This window comes from Nyctereutes procyonoides, unplaced genomic scaffold (genome assembly GCF_905146905.1).
Source record: "Nyctereutes procyonoides isolate TBG_1078 unplaced genomic scaffold, NYPRO_anot_genome, whole genome shotgun sequence".
In the NCBI taxonomy this organism is placed as follows: Eukaryota; Metazoa; Chordata; class Mammalia; order Carnivora; family Canidae; genus Nyctereutes; species Nyctereutes procyonoides.
Genome location: NW_026575049.1, coordinates 25,809,415 through 25,825,087, shown reverse-complemented (window position 1 = coordinate 25,825,087; position 15,673 = coordinate 25,809,415). Strand labels below are relative to the sequence as shown.

General features: G+C 39.8%; 1 protein-coding gene across 6 annotated transcripts in view; it reads left to right on the top strand.

Annotated features, from left to right (window-relative positions):
• Nucleotides 1-15,673, top strand: part of TNRC6B (trinucleotide repeat containing adaptor 6B) — a 242,873-nt gene that overhangs the window by 164,480 nt on the left and 62,720 nt on the right. The window lies entirely within an intron of this gene.

The window sequence follows — 15,673 nt, the reverse complement described above, 5'->3', positions numbered from 1 at the left end:
AAGAAGGCTCCAAAGCCTGAGGATAATGGCTCCTAGTTGAGGGCACAAACTATGCAACTCCCTTCTCCTGTTTTGGTGGAACTCTCCAGAACCTGCTGTACTATCTCCGTTTGGAGTGAGGACACAGGGATCTGAGCCTCAGACTTCCACATCAACATCTTCAAAGAGGAGGTCCAAATGTGAATGGACATCTTTAGAGCACATCAGGCATTTTGATGTCCTAGCCGTTGAGTCCTTGATGCTACTGGATACCACATACTCTTAGTCATATGTCATACTTTAATTCCTTTAAAACTGCCTTTTATTTTTTTTAATTTTTTGAAGATTTATTTGATAGACATAGAGAGAGGCAGAGACACAGGCAGAGGAAGAAGCAGGCTCCATGCCAGGAGCCTGACGTGGGACTTGATCCCAGTACCTCAGGATCATGCCCTGGGCCAAAGGCAGGTGCAAAACTGCTAAGCCACCCAGGGATCCCCTAAAACTGCCTTTTAATGGAGTGTCAACTTACTATAATTTTGGTTGAATTGCTAATAATCTTAGTGATTTCAAAGGTCAGTTATTATTTATTCTTTTAATATAATAATTGTGTTAGACCATGCATGGAGGCAAGCAGAGTACGGGGGAAAAAAAAACCACAAAAACAAAAGCACCTAAATGTTTGTGAACGCAGCCCCTATTATACTGTTAATAAGTCGTCAGTTCTGAGGATCCGTGGGTGGCTCAGCAGTTTGGCGCCTGCCTTTAGCCCAGGGCGTGATCCTGGAGTCCCGGGATCAAGCCCCATGTCAGGCTCCCTGCATGGAGCCTGCTTCTCCTTCTGCCTGTGTCTCTGCCTCTCTCTCTCTCTCTCTCTCTCTCTCTCTCTCTCTCTCTCTTTGTCTCTCTCTGTCTCTCATGAATAAATAAATAAAAATCTTTAAAAAAAATAAGTCATCAGTTCTTTTAAAAACATGTGCCTCATGGCTGTGGATTCTGATTGAGAAATTTCTGTTGAGGAGCTCTATATCATCACTATTCTGTAGTGAATAGTTCTTTGCAAAGCTCTGGCTTAGATTTTCCATTTCTTTTTTGCTTTCTTTGTTGTTGAATGCCAAGGGTAGAGTGCCTGTCTGGCTTTTGTGGGTTTGTCTGGCCCTTAAGGTTTAAACATGGTTTTTAGTGGTTCCAGGATATAAATGTTAGAGTATGTGGTGTTGCCCCTTCGCCTATTGGGAAATTAGCAACTGCTAATTTCAGGCTGTCTTTAGGAGCCTGGTGTACTAATTGGAGTGTATGGGAAAGTACTTTCAGGAGTCAAATGTTGCTAATAAGGATTTATTCACTAAATTAGTACATTAAGACCTAAGGGGTCCTTTGAGCTTGAAGAAGTTAAGTTTAAGGCAAACAAAACCACAAGAACGGCTGAAAAAATTAGCAGATTTGACTCATACTTAGAACATGAACAGACCATCAGGTGTTACCAATTGAATGGAACTTCAGGAGAAGATACAGTGAAGATGCTGGTAGTTTATAGTGATCCAGAATGTTAAATGTAAAGATAAAGGTCTGAAAATTCAGATGTTGACTTATTAAGACTTCTTTCACAGGGGTTTCATTGCATTTAAAAATGAAACTTTAGGGATCCCTGGGTGGCGCAGCGGTTTAGCGCCTGCCTTTGGCCCAGGGCGCGATCCTGGAGACCCGGGATCAAATCCCATGTCGGGCTCCCGGTGCATGGAGCCTGCTTCTCCCTCTGCCTGTGTCTCTGCCTCTCTCTCTCTCACTGTGTGCCTATCATAAATAAATAAAAATTAAAAAAAAAAAACTTAAAAAAAATGAAACTTTATACCCATCTTAGGAATGTTATCTATGCATAAGCTCCCAATTTAAAGATTTACAAAATCTTAAAAAAAAAAGGAGGGGGGTTGGGCAGCCCGGGTGGCTCAGGGGTTTAGCACTGCCTTCAGCCCAGGGCGTGACCCTGGAGACCCGGAATTGAGTCTCATGTCGGGCTCCTGGTGCATGGAGCCTGCTTCTCCCTCTGCCTATGTCTCTGCCTCTCTCTCTCTCTCTCTCTCTCTCTCTCTCTCTCTGTGTGTGTGACTATCATAAATAAATAAAAATTAAAAAAAAAAGATTTACTGTTTTAAGGAATAGTGTTCATAACCTGGGTGAAATTTCAACCGATAAACAGATCTTATTTATACTAGTGTATCAGGCAGGGCTCTGTCAGGAAAACAGGCCACTCAAGGTATTCCATGCAGGAAAGATCTTTTTCTTCCCTTTCTTTTCTTTTTTCTTAAAAAAGATTTTTTTTTTTAAGATTTTATTTATTTACTTGAGAGTACTAGGGGAGGAGCAGAGGAAGAGGGGGAGAGAGAGAATCTCTAGCAGACTTACTACTAAGCGAGGAGTTCAATAAGGAGCCCAGTGCAGGGCTGGATCCCAGGACCCCAAGATTATGACCTGAGCCGAAATCAAGAGTTGGACGCTCAACGAACTGTGCCACCCAGGTGCCCCTCTTTTTAATTCTTACTGTAGCCTCTTATTGAGGTATAATTGACATATAATAAACTCATATTCGAAGTATTCAATATACATTAAATTTTGAACTATGTATACAAAAGATAATGAATGTGTCCTTTATTCCCTAAGGTCTCTTTATGCCCATTTGTCAGTACTCCTTCCTAGCCTTTTCTGCCACTCCCCAACATCTGAGTAACCACTGATCTGCTCTCTGTCACTGTAGATTAGTTTGCAGGGTTTTGTTTTGTTTTGTTTTTTAAGCATTTTCTACAAATGGAACATATAGTACTTCTCGTTTGGTTTCTTTCGCTGATAGGAATTTTGAGGTTTATCCATGTTGTGGTATCAGTAGTTCATTCTTTTTACTGCTGAGTAGTCTTTTCATGGTATTCTCTATCATAGTTTGTTTATCCATTCGCCTACTGATGCACAGTTGAGTAGTTTATGGTTTTCAACTATTACAAAATATTCATTTACAAAATCTGTGTTAGACATATGCTTTCTTTAGGTGTCAGATGTCTGAGATATTTGTGTATGTTTAACATTGTAGAAAACTGCCAAACTGTTTTCCAAAGTGATCGTGCCATTTTACATTCTCACCATGCGAGAGTTCCAGTTGCCAAAACTTGATAAGATCAATCTTTTTAATTTTGGATGTTCTAATAGGTATGCATGTAGTAGCATCTCACCATGGTTTTAGTTTGTTGGGTTGTTTTGGTTTTTTTCTAATGACTGATGATGTTGAGCATCTTCTCATGTGCTTATTTGCCATCTGTATATTTTCTTTGGTAAAGTATCTCTTCAAATCTATTGCCTTTTTAAAATATTGGGTTGTTTCTTATTGAGTTGTGAGAGTTTTTCATATATGTGGAATATATGTGGACATCAGTTCTTTGTTAGGTGGGTGGTTTGCAAATAATTTCTCCCAGTCTCAGCACTTTTCATTTTCCTAACAGCATCTTCCAAAGAGAAAGAAGTTCTTAATTTTGAGTCAGATTTATCAATTTTTTTCTTTTGTGGATTTTACTTTTGATGTTGTACCTAAGAAATAATTTGCCTAACCCAAGGTCGCAAAAGTTTTCTATCCTACATTTTCTTGTAGTTTAAGGTTCTGTATTTAGGTCTATTATTCATTTTGAGTTAATTTTTATATGTAGTACAAGGTATGGGTTGAATTTGATTTGTTTGTTTGTTTGTTTATCTATGTTCAGTTGTTCCACCATGGTTGGTTAGAAAGTCTCTCCTCTCTCCACCAAATTGCTTTTGCACTTATTTTTTTAAAAAAATTGTTCATATCTGCCCATTTTATTTTTGGAATCTGTCCTATTCTGGTGAACTTTTTGTCTATATTGATGCCAATACACCAGTGTCTTGATTACTTTTTTTTTTTTTTTTAAGATTCTATTTTTAAGTAATCTTTACACCTAGCATGGGGCTCAAACTTATAACCCCAAGATCAAGAGTCGCATGCTCCACCAACAGAGCCAGCCAGGCATCCCAATTACTCTTTTTATAACAAGTCTGGGTGTCGGGTTGTTTAAGTCCTCCAGCTTTGCTTTTTTTAAAAGTTGTTGAGTATTCTGGATTCTTAGGAAATTTTAAGAGGAGCTTGTAATTTCTATAAAAAACAACAAAACACTTGCTGGGCTTTTTTTTTTTTTTTTTTTTTTTAATTTATGATAGTCACACACAGAGACAGAGAAAGAGGCAGAGACATAGGCAGAGGGAGAAGCAGGCTCCATGCACCGGGAGCCCAACGTGGGATTTGATCCCGGGTCTCCAGGATCGCGCCTTGGGCCAAAAGCAGGCACCAAACCGCTGCGCCACCCAGGGATCCCCTTGCTGGGGCTTTTGATAGGGATTCTGTCAAATCCATAAATTAATTTTGGGAGAATCAATATCTTAAAAGTATTGAGTCTTCTAATCCATGAATATGGTATACCTCTTTATTTATTTAGGCTTTTAAATTTTTCTCTCATCAACATTGTATAGTTTTCAATATGTGGGGATTACACACTTTTGTCAGATTTATCCCTAAGTATTTTGTAAGTTTTCGTGTTACTGTAAATAGGATTGTTTTGGTAGAATCCACTGTATTTTCCAAGAAGGAAAGACTTTAATGTAGGGAGTTAAAGACTTTCACAACCATTTGACTGGGAGGAAAAATTCAGGAGGAACTGCTGTTATTGTTGATGAAATTAAAGTGCCGTGTTCTCAGCTGCCTGCTGCTTCAGTATGGCTTTAACTCATCTGGAAGCTGCTGTAAAGATGGAAAGTCCTGTCTGCTTGCCTATGTGTCTGTCTGCTTGCAACAGTTTTCAGAGCATATTGAGTTCTGTCTTCCAAATCTCACATGAGTGTGCCTCACTTCAGCCCATCTAACCTAGATCACATGGAGAATGGGCTTCTGAGAAATGTAGTTCCAGACCCTTTCCTACAGTGCAGGGAAGACCAGGGGCCAGCAATGCTAGGCCAACAATCTGGCACAGAGGGCATTAATAGAGGTACACAGAAGATGCCACACTCAGTTGTAGAGAAGTGACTTAGCAATACTGGGAAAAATAGGGGTGTTAGATGGTTGTAATTCAGTAAGATGTGATATCTGAGAAGGCACACAGGCTCTTTGACAGTGCTGGCAGTGATATATTTTCTGGGATGAGGAGGTGGCAAGGCCTGCTGTCGTGCTGCCTTGCCCAATGACAGGATGAGTGTAGACAAACTGAAATATGTTTTAGGGGATAATGACCCCAGTGTGAGGGTATAGAAAGCCAGACCACACAGTGTTGGAAGGAACTGAGAATGCCTTAGGGATGCATTACGAGAGACTATAATGCCTAGAAGACTTGCTCTGTGCAGTTTGGGAAGGAAGGCTTAGGATCAGTGGGCAGAAAGCTACAAGGAGACCATTTCCAAGGCAATGCAAAGCACTTCTTGCACAGTTGGACTGAGATCGAACTGAAGGTCAGGAGGGAACACCTGGGTGGCTCAATGGGTTAAGCATCTGATTTCAGCTCAGGTCATGATCTCAGGGTCCTGAGATCAAGCCCTGTGTGGGGTTCTGTGCTCAGTGAGGAGTCTGCTTGTCTCTCTCCCTCTTCCTTCTGCTCCTCCCCCCACCCCCACTTGTGTACATGCTCTCTCTCTTTAATAAATAAATAAAATCTTGGACAGCCTGGTCGCTCAGCGGTTTGGCGCCGCCTTCAGCCCAGGGCGAGATCCTGGAGATCCAGAATCGATCCAGAATCCCTGCATGGAGCCTGCTTCTCCCTCTGCCTATGTCTCTTTCTCTTTCTGTGTCTCTCATGAATAAATAAATAAAATCTTTAAATAAATAAATAAATAAATAAATAAATAAATAAATAAATAAGTAAGTAAAATCTTAATGAAAAAAAAAAAAGGACAGTCAAGAGTTTCCTTTGTTCCAAATTGCTGGGCTGCCTAGCAAGAGTATACATAAGGTGTAAGAAGAGTGGTTTCAAAGTCGATGTTCCTTAAGCTCTTTGGTTACAACTTTTGCCACATGGAACTTCCAACATGTTTTGTTTCCAAAACAAACCCTTTTAAATATGTTCTCTTTAGTTTGAGTAATTCTAAATAAGTCTATTCCTTGTAGGTGTCTCAAAATACAGAAAGTGAGAAATTTGTGAGAAGCTTAGAGTCAAAGCCTAGGTGTGCAAAAATCTTACTGGTGTATTTCATTGATTCTGAAACTCCCATTCTTTTACATGTTTGCCATCTCTGAAACCTGCATGCCCTTGATGGTACTCTTCAATTATTGATGCTTAGATTTGCTCTCATCCAATTTTTTTTTTTGCATGTACAGTTTTGACTCTAGCGATTCCTAATGTCATTTCAGTGGAGTTTCATACATATTTGGTATTCTATGAGTTTAAATGCATTTTAATGTAACTTTGTAAAGATTATGCTATAATTTGGCACTGAAACACAGATGGGAATAACAAGGCATAGGTTGGATAGTAATGAGGTTAGTATTTATTCTTGGAGAAATGATTACAATTCCATATTTTCTTGGAAAGAAATAACCACATGCATTATACCTGTGCTATTCAAAGTCAAGTCCAGGGACCAGCAGCTTGTTGGAAATGCAGAACTGTAGTTTACAACCCACAATTACTAAATAAAAATCTGCATTTTAACAGGATTCCCATTAAAGTTGGAGAAGCATTGCTTTATATAACTTCATATAGGAAGATAACCCATATATAGAAGGAGCTGTGTTGGATTTTGTTGCTGAGATACAGAAGAATTGCCAATCCTGTGTCACCCGATGCATCTGAAGGCAGGAGACATCTCTATATCCCTCTAAATGAAAAATGCATTTACCTTAATTTTTCCAGGTTTATGTTACCATTTTACCATTTTTTTCCCCATGAGCCACTCAGTTTTAGAATGATTTTTATGTCTCAGTGCTGTTTGGTTTTGTCTACTCATTTAATATCATGTGCAAATTACATTAGCAACCCATTAAATTCTCTCAGTCAGAACTAGCAAATGAAAAAAAATGTTAAGAACAAATCCAATACAGATATTTGTGGAGTACCCTAGTAGGTAATTTCCTCTGCCTGTATGGATATATTCCACTATGCTTTCTTTCTGTGTGCATTTTTAATTAAAACAATCTAAGTGGATACTTTGAGCACTTTGCTTGACTCTTTTCATGGCACTTTTAATTTTTTTCATCCCAGATACACATGTGGCATCACTAATCTTTAATTGGTTATAGTTCTCAACGGTTTGAGGTCTAGTTATTTTCTTAGTGTTTTATAAATTGCCAAGATAACCACTTGTCTTTTAAGGAAATGAATGTACAAGCCACATATATTAGATGTGCTTTGGAAAAGCTCCATATAAATCTTTGTTAGAGCTCTTAATGTGCAGAATTCACTGTCATAGGTGCCAGGGGCTTTATTTTCCGTGGTGACACTATCTCACTGATCCTTGGGAACCACGTCGGAACTGGGGAGGACCCCGTGGGGGCATCTTCCTCTTCCTGCACATTCAGGAAACTGTTAAGACAGGTGTGGGTCCTGTTTCTGGAGAAGATCTGTGCCTTCTACCCTATTGATTTCCTTCTTCTTCTTTTTTTAAAGATTTTATTTATTTGTTCATGAGAGATACACAGAGGCAGAGACATAGGCAGAGGGAGAAGCAGGCTCCCAGTGGGGAGCCCGATGACAAGACTGGATCCCAGGACCCCAGGATCACAACCTGAGCCAAAGGCAGATGCTCCACCACTGAGCCACCCAAGTGGCCCTATTGGTTTCCTTCTAAAGTCTCACACAGGCGCACCTTATTGGCAGGACATAAAACATCGCAGTCTCTAGTTCTGAGGGAAATAGGCCTGAGGGAGCTTGGAATTGGTGTTGTCTGAGCTGTTGCATATATCTACCACAGAGTCAATCAGTAACTAAACTAAAATTCTTTTTTTTATATAAGTTTTTTTTTAACATTTATTTTTTTTATAATTTTTTTAATAATTTTTATTTATTTATGATAGTCACAGAGAGAGAGAGAGAGGCAGAGACACAGGCAGAGGGAGAAGCAGGCTCCATGCACCGGGAGCCCGATGTGGGATTCGATCCCGGGTCTCCAGGATCGCGCCCCGGGCCAAAGTCAGGCGCCAAACCGCTGCGCCACCCAGGGATCCCTAAACTAAAATTCTAAGTCAGAGAATCGTATGATGAATTACATGGTAGAAGAAGATTTTAAATACCCCTGTGTTGCCATATTTATCATGTATCTAATGTACTTTAGACAAGGAACCTTGATTAATAAAACTATAATAATTTGAACATATTAGGGTGAATTGTAGATTCTAGAATATTTTTGGGAATGCATTTCTGGGAATGTCAGGAGTAAACAATTTCTAAAATTCCTTTTGACTCTTACATGACTTTCAGAAAGAACTATTTAAAAATGGTTTAAAATAGAAATCCTTGCAAAAAATTTTAAACAGATGAGTCCGTGTTGAAGCTTTTTTAAATGAAAATTTTAATTGAAATAATTATAGGCTCACATGCAGTTGTAAGAAATAACAGAGATTTCCCATGCCCTCTATTCAGTTTCCCCTGATCAGTAGTGTTTTGCAGATCAGTACTACAGTATCACAACCAAGATACTAACATTGATAGGACTCACTGATCTCAGTGAGATGCCCCAGTTTCACTTGTACTGATTTGTGTATATTGTGTTTAGTTGTCTGTAATTTTACCACATGTAGGTTCATGTACTCACCACCATTGTGGAGATACAGAACAGTTCCATTACCACAGGGATCACTGATGTAACCACAGCCATGTTACTCTGCCTCACCTCCCTCGCAGCCCCTGACAATGACTGTAATTCCAGAAATCTTATATTATATTACAGTATGTAAGCTTTGGAGTTGACTTTTGTCACTTAGCATAATTCCCTGGAGACTCATCCAAGTTGTTGATGTATTAAGAGTTTGTTTTTTTTATAGTCTTGGTTTGCTTCTGGCATGTTTCACATGTTGGGTGGATCTGTTCTATCTGTTCACATCTGTTTGCCTCAGTTGTGTTGAGTTGGTTATGAACTGCTACCACACTACTGACCACAGAGCATCAGGTATAGGTTTTGGGGGTTTTGTTTTGTTTTAGATTTATTTATCTTTTTTAGGGAGAGAACGTGTGCATGCGTGCATGCAGGAGGGGAGGGGCAGCAAGAGAGAGGGAGAGAGAGTCCCAAGCAAACTCTGTGCCTGGTGTAGACCCCAACCCTGGGGCTCAATCCCACAACCCTGACATTATGACCTGAGCTAAAACCAAGAGTTGGACCCTTAACTGACTGAACCACCCAGGCACCCCAGGAATAGATGTTGGTGCTATTTGATGGGCAGTTGACCAGACTGTGAAGAAAAAGAAGATGCTCTTTATTTCTGGAGACATTTTCCTGTCAAGATGAGCCCTGGCTGTTTATCTGAATTGAGGTTCTTAAATTATTTTTACTCCTGTCAGCATATTGGTGGTTACTGCTTTCAAGTATGAAATTGTCAGCTCTGCCTCTACTTGGTGTCTGAAGCATGATGGGCTTGGGCATATGAATTCAGGAACCATTGGTCATGATTCTAGTTGTGGGAAAAAGACGATAAGGTAGGAGATTTTAGTTGGTGGAAAGAAGTTAGTCTGTAACCTGGATTATCAGAGGCCATGAATTCACATGCCCAAGGTTCTGGTACTTTCAGAACACCAAAGAAGCTGTAAGTTTTCTTCAGAGTACCCCCAAAGTGCTGGTAAACATGGAAAGCAGAATATGAGAAACATAGGTATCTGCCCTCACAATGTTGTCTGGGTTGTGAGGGAAGGGATTTACAGCTATTTCAAAGAGTTTAAAAGGCCTAGCAGCACTGATTTTGTTTGCTGCTGAGTCCTCAGCCTCTAACACAGTGTGTGGCATCAAGTAGGCACTGAAAGAAAGAAAGAGAAAGAAAGGAATGAAGGAATGAATAGGGTAGAAGGGAAGCTTTTAAGAAATAGGTGCCTCGTTCTTTTGGTGCGTTTGAAGGCTATTCCCTATAAGCCCAGAAGATTCTAATGGGGTTGTGTGTGTGTGTGTGTGTGTGTCGGGGGCTGTTTGCTTTGAGGGAGAGTGGAGGAGGGGAAGGAGGGGGATTTGCCCCCACTCCCCAAAATGAATAAAGCCCCAAACTCAGACTTTTCACAATTCCATCTCAGGGCCCCTCTGCCTACTCTGCCTGGCCAGTCAGTCCCCTCCAGATAGTTTTCTTCCTTTAGGTCTCTCACCGCCTCACAGAGACCTTCTGTGAACATTTTGCGTAAAGTAGTCCAATCTTCCTTTCTCTCTTGGTCTTCTCTAGCCCCTTTCCCAGGTTTATGTTCTCCCCGACATCTATAATGAATCCCTGGCATGGTGTGTGTTTGTGTCTCTGATATGGAAAGTCAGCTTCCTGAGGGCAGGGCCTGTATCTCATCCACTGTTGTACCCCAGTGCCTGGCACATAATAGCAACTCAGTGTTGGTAAATGATTAAGTTTAGTTGTTTGGAGGCTTTTCTTTAGAACATGTTCCTTGAAGGGAGGTTTTTCTTTAGAACACATGTTCCTTGGAGGGATTGGAAAGCATCTTTCACTCTGTAATCATGTATTTTGGTGACATTTGCATGGAGGGCCTGATGTGTCCCTGGTATTTTGCTGGGTGCGTAAGAAGAGTAAGGTCAACTCACCTGCATTCAGAGACTTCATAGGTAGCAAATGCAAATGTATTCAGCTCACTTTTCTACAGTGGGATGGGTGCTTTGAAGGAGGCACTTCAGCCACCTCAGAGACCAGAAGCTGCAGCTCTCAGAATGTTGACACCTGAGAAGAGAGGTAGACTCTGATTGAAGGTGAGAATAAGAGATTTTGGAAGTGGTGGTCATTATTCAGTTGTGAGAAGATAGGTCCCAGTTAATCTGAAAAATGCAATCATTCTAAGAAGAGCCCTACTATCTCCCTGACCTCACCCACCACTTACTCCCTTCCTCCCTCTGCTCTAGTCTCCTTGCTGTTCCTCAGTTGCACCATCTCATAATGCTGTGTCCCAGATACTCACGTCATCCCTTGCTTCATTGGAATTCTTAGGCCACCTTGTCAGAGAGGCCATTTCTAACCACATGTGAGACGCTGTCTTCCCTGTCTGCCGTCTCCATCAGCTTACCCCACCTTGTTCTCTCCAGGGCACTTGCTGCCACTTGAAGTGTATATTTTATACATATAGTTGGGTTACATATCTTGTTGCTTTCTCCCCCACTGGAATGTAAGCCCCCTGAGAGCTGGGTCTTGGTTTTCTTTCTGCTGTATCCCCAAGTGCTTAGAAAAGTGGCAGCTTGTGTTAGGCACTCGTCAATGTCTGCTAAAGGAATGGATCTGTTCCTGGGCATCCTGGCAGAGGAGAGGTGAAACATAGATGAGCCCCAAACCAATCTGTTTCCCAGAGCTCTGTTCAAAGCCACTGTGTTGCGGAGAAGTCCTTCTGTGGGTCTGATAACTGCCAGTGACTGATAGCATCCGATTCCCTGGGGGCCAAACGACCACCATGGCCATGGTGGTGGGATGTCTAGAGGAAGGCATATTTCCTAGGAATTGGCATTGAAGTAGATGAGTATTGAGCCAGGACTTGACAGTAGGATAAGGTGTGATGGGACTGCAAAAAGGAGGAAGATTTTTTTTTTTTGTCAGATATATAGAATGGATGAGGAAAAGTATGGAAGTTAGGACTGTACTGGGAATGACCGTGAATGTGAGCTCTAGGAGGGTGCCAGATGGCACAGCTCTTAACTTGGCCTATGTGGTCTTAGACACTTGGAGCCTTTGAATGTGTGATGTGGCAGGTTTTTACGAATGTTAGCACAATTGCTCTTCAGTGTTCTGAACTTGTGAGCAGGGCAGGAGTCCTGCTCTGCCTCAGCTCAGGTGAATATTGAATATTTTTCTCTTTATTCAAGTAACTGCCTTTCAAAGAAAAAAAAGTTACTTCTCCTTTCAATTCATGATTATTTTTTTTTTAAAGGAAACACTGTTGTATTTTCTTCACCTTAGACATTCTTAAAAGTAGTTTTGGCTTTTTACTATTCTAGATTTATTCTGGATTATAATGTTTGTACTTGTATCTGTGTGGTTTGAGATGGGGGAGAATGTGAATTATTTTTTCTGCTTTCAGACTTAGAAGCAGTTGATGGTTAAGTGGGACCCATCTAGTCACCTGGCACTTGTATTTGCTAGATGGAAGATTTGATTTTTGAGGTATAAATACCTTTTAAAGTATAGGCTTATACACAAGCATTTAGAGCAGTGATTCTCTCCCCACAGATTCCTCTGTAGTTGATTTGAGGAGCTAGCCCAATAATGGTTTTGATTTTTTTAAATTTTGTTTTATTTTGCAACAATCTTGAACTTTCAGAAAAGTTGCAAGTATGATGAAAACAGCAACACATTTCCTGAATCACTTACCTGCTTCCCTTTCCCCTAGACTTTAGTGTATTTCTAAAAACCAAGAACATTCTCCCATATAAACACAATACAACAATCAAAATAAAAACATTGATACATTGCTTCAATTGAAACTTCAGCCCCTACTCAGCTTTGAGGCTTAGCCGGGTAATGGCCTTTATAGCAAAAGAATCACACTTTGCATTTAGTTATTATGTCTCGATAGTCTCCTTCTGTTTCCTCGAGGTTCAGTGATCCTGAAACTTCTGAAGATTGCAGACCCATTATTTGGTAAAATGCCTCTCAGTTTGAGGTTCTCCGATATTTCCTCGTGATAATATTCAGGTTATACATATTTGAAAGGAATATCATAGAAGAGATTCTGTATTCTCAGAGCATCTAATCAAGTAACTCACAATTTCAGTTTATCCCATTAGAATGATGTTTGTGTGTTTTACTTAATTAAGGTAAAGCCTGTCTGCCAGGCTTCTCCTTCATGTAATTATTCTCTTCTCCTTTCTAATAAGTATTTTTATGGGGAGGTACTTTAAAGCTATGTGAATATTCCATTTCTTTTACTTTTAACATTCATTTACTTATTTCTATCTAGATGGACTCCTGTTTTCCTATTTTATACAATGGCTTATGATTTCTTACCATCACTATTTTTATGCGCATACTGCCCCAGGTATAGCTTGTAGGAACCCCTTCAAATTGGTCCCTGCAATCATTTGACACACCCCATCCATCATTTGTTGAATATTTCCTTGTTTTTTGGCAACAAGCATTCCACAGTGATTTTGTACTTTATTTGCCTTAGCTCCAAATGAGCTCTTTTAAAAAAGAACCTAGTTCTTTTTAAGAATGGTATTTAGAAGCCACACTCTGGGTACTAGGTGTGTTCATTGCTTTTGGGCGTTTCTTATTCCCAAGCCCTCTCAGTAACAGAACTAGATGAGTGAGTGAGTGAGAGTGTGTGTGTGTGTTTGTGCGCGCGTGTGCACATGTATTTGCATACACGAAGGAATATACACACATAGGGCCTCACAAAAATTACATCTATGTTTATTGTTAAGCCTGTCTGTATATATTAAGACCATAAGTTGATGCCAATAACTAATTCTGATCCAACTCCACAGGAGTCTTTTGAGCTTTTTCCCTTTCCATTTTGGTAACTACTTTTTCAACAGTGAGAAACCTGGTTGTCATCATCATTAACATATTTATTGATGGATCACTCACCCTGTATATAACATCACCTTCCCTGCGTGGATGCCCTCTTTGCCCTCTTGGGCTCTGGGCTCAGCATGGGAATATTTTAAAGCCCCCCAGTGTTGCTAATGTGCAGCCAAGACAGAGCACAGCTAAATTAAAAGGAAGGTGAACTCTACTTTTTCATTCATTATTAAGTAAATAGCAGGCTTTTAAATCAAGTTTGGTTTGGGAAAATAAATTCTTCCTAAGGAAGTGAAATCTAAAGAGAAAACTCAATTCTACCAATGTAAGCAGTAAAAGATCAGGGTGAAAGCACAGCCTGTCTCCTGGAAAGCTTTGAAAAATATTTATTTTGGAAATAAATCCACTTGTAGTTAACATGAATTTCAGTCCCTTTCCCTGAATTACCTGTTTATAGGAAAAAATACTTGAAAAGGTTAGTTGTTTTTAAGAATGTGTTTCATTAAAGTCTAACTTTGCTTTTTTTTTTTTTACATTGCGTTTTTAAAATAAACTTTTTAGAATAGATACAGAAAGAAATTGCAACTCACTGCTTTTTAAGGCATTGAATATTTAAACAGTTTCAGACTGGTTGCTCTTTTTCTGTAGTCCATTGGACTTTAAAATACAGGAACCATGTTACAGTAAGTGGGTCATGAGGAATCCCATCTTCTTCCACTTGAAGCCAGAGGAAGCAAGAGGCTCTGGGAGCCAAATGCAACAGGATCTCTGGCCAGCCTACCTTAGATGGTCAACATCCATCTTGCCAATTTTCAGAAAGCCATGTTCTTAAAGTAGTGCACTGCTACAAGTGGATTTTCACCAAGAGCTTCACACTGAGACCGAGGTATACATAATCTGACTCCAAAGAAATCCAGCATTCAACATCAGGGAATTACAATAAAATCTCTTTCTTGATCATATTTGTAAAGTTTTCATTGAAGTTACCTTTGGGGTGTGAATTGTGCACAGTAGGCTTTTGTGTATTTATGCTTAGAGGCACAAAAGAAGAAAGGCCAATTTTCATGAGTATGGATAGAACCACAGAAAACTTGACATGTATGTAAAATACCTATTTTTTTGTATAGTTCTTGTTTTCTATAAATAAAGCATTTATTACCTAGGCGTGAGAGCCAGACTCAGTGTTGTTCCTCAGTTCTTTGTATAAGTTGAGTAGTTACCACTACCCAGATTTGAGCCCTTTAGAAACTCTCTTTTTGATTTTTGCCACGTTGGCAAACATTTACGTTTTTCTTTAATTTGTCTGACTTTTACCTTAGCATTTTTCTAGATGGTATTTGTGAAGCCATGAGTGTAATGTGTTGAATCACCTAAAATCACAAGTATTTGTCCCGTATTTCAGGAAACTGAGAACTAGGTCTCTAAATCTGCTAACTCTTAATCTTAAATTCAGTTAGTGTGGCATCTGGGTTGCCCATCTTGAACTTTGAGCAACAGCAGTAGTTTTGCAATACGTTTTTCCCATTTGATGCATAGAGAGTGAAAGTTGGCAGCTTTCAGGGCACCTGAGTGGCTCAGTCAGTGAAGCGTCTGCCTTTGGCTTATGTCATGATCCCAAGGTCCTGGGATTGAGCCCTGGGTTTGGCACCCTGCTCAGTGGGGTGTCTCCTTCTCCCTCTCCCTCTGTCCAGTTCCGCTGCTTGTGCTTTTTTTTCCTTTCTCTCTCTCAGATAAATAAAATCTTTAGGGAAAAAAAAAAGAAAGTTGGCAGCTTTCTAGCTACATTTTATTTGTATATGTATTATAATATGTTATACAATGTATTAGAATAAATCTTACATTCTCAGGTTACTTTTCAGATGTGAGGCATCATTACATTATCTTAATTTCTTAAGATTCAGTACATTTCTTCAAGTAGAATGTTCAGTATTGTGTATCATTTTTGCTATAATTGAGGGGAACAAAACCTGGTTGTCTTAATTGCAGGAAGATGCAACTGTGAACTCACTCAGTGAGGAATAA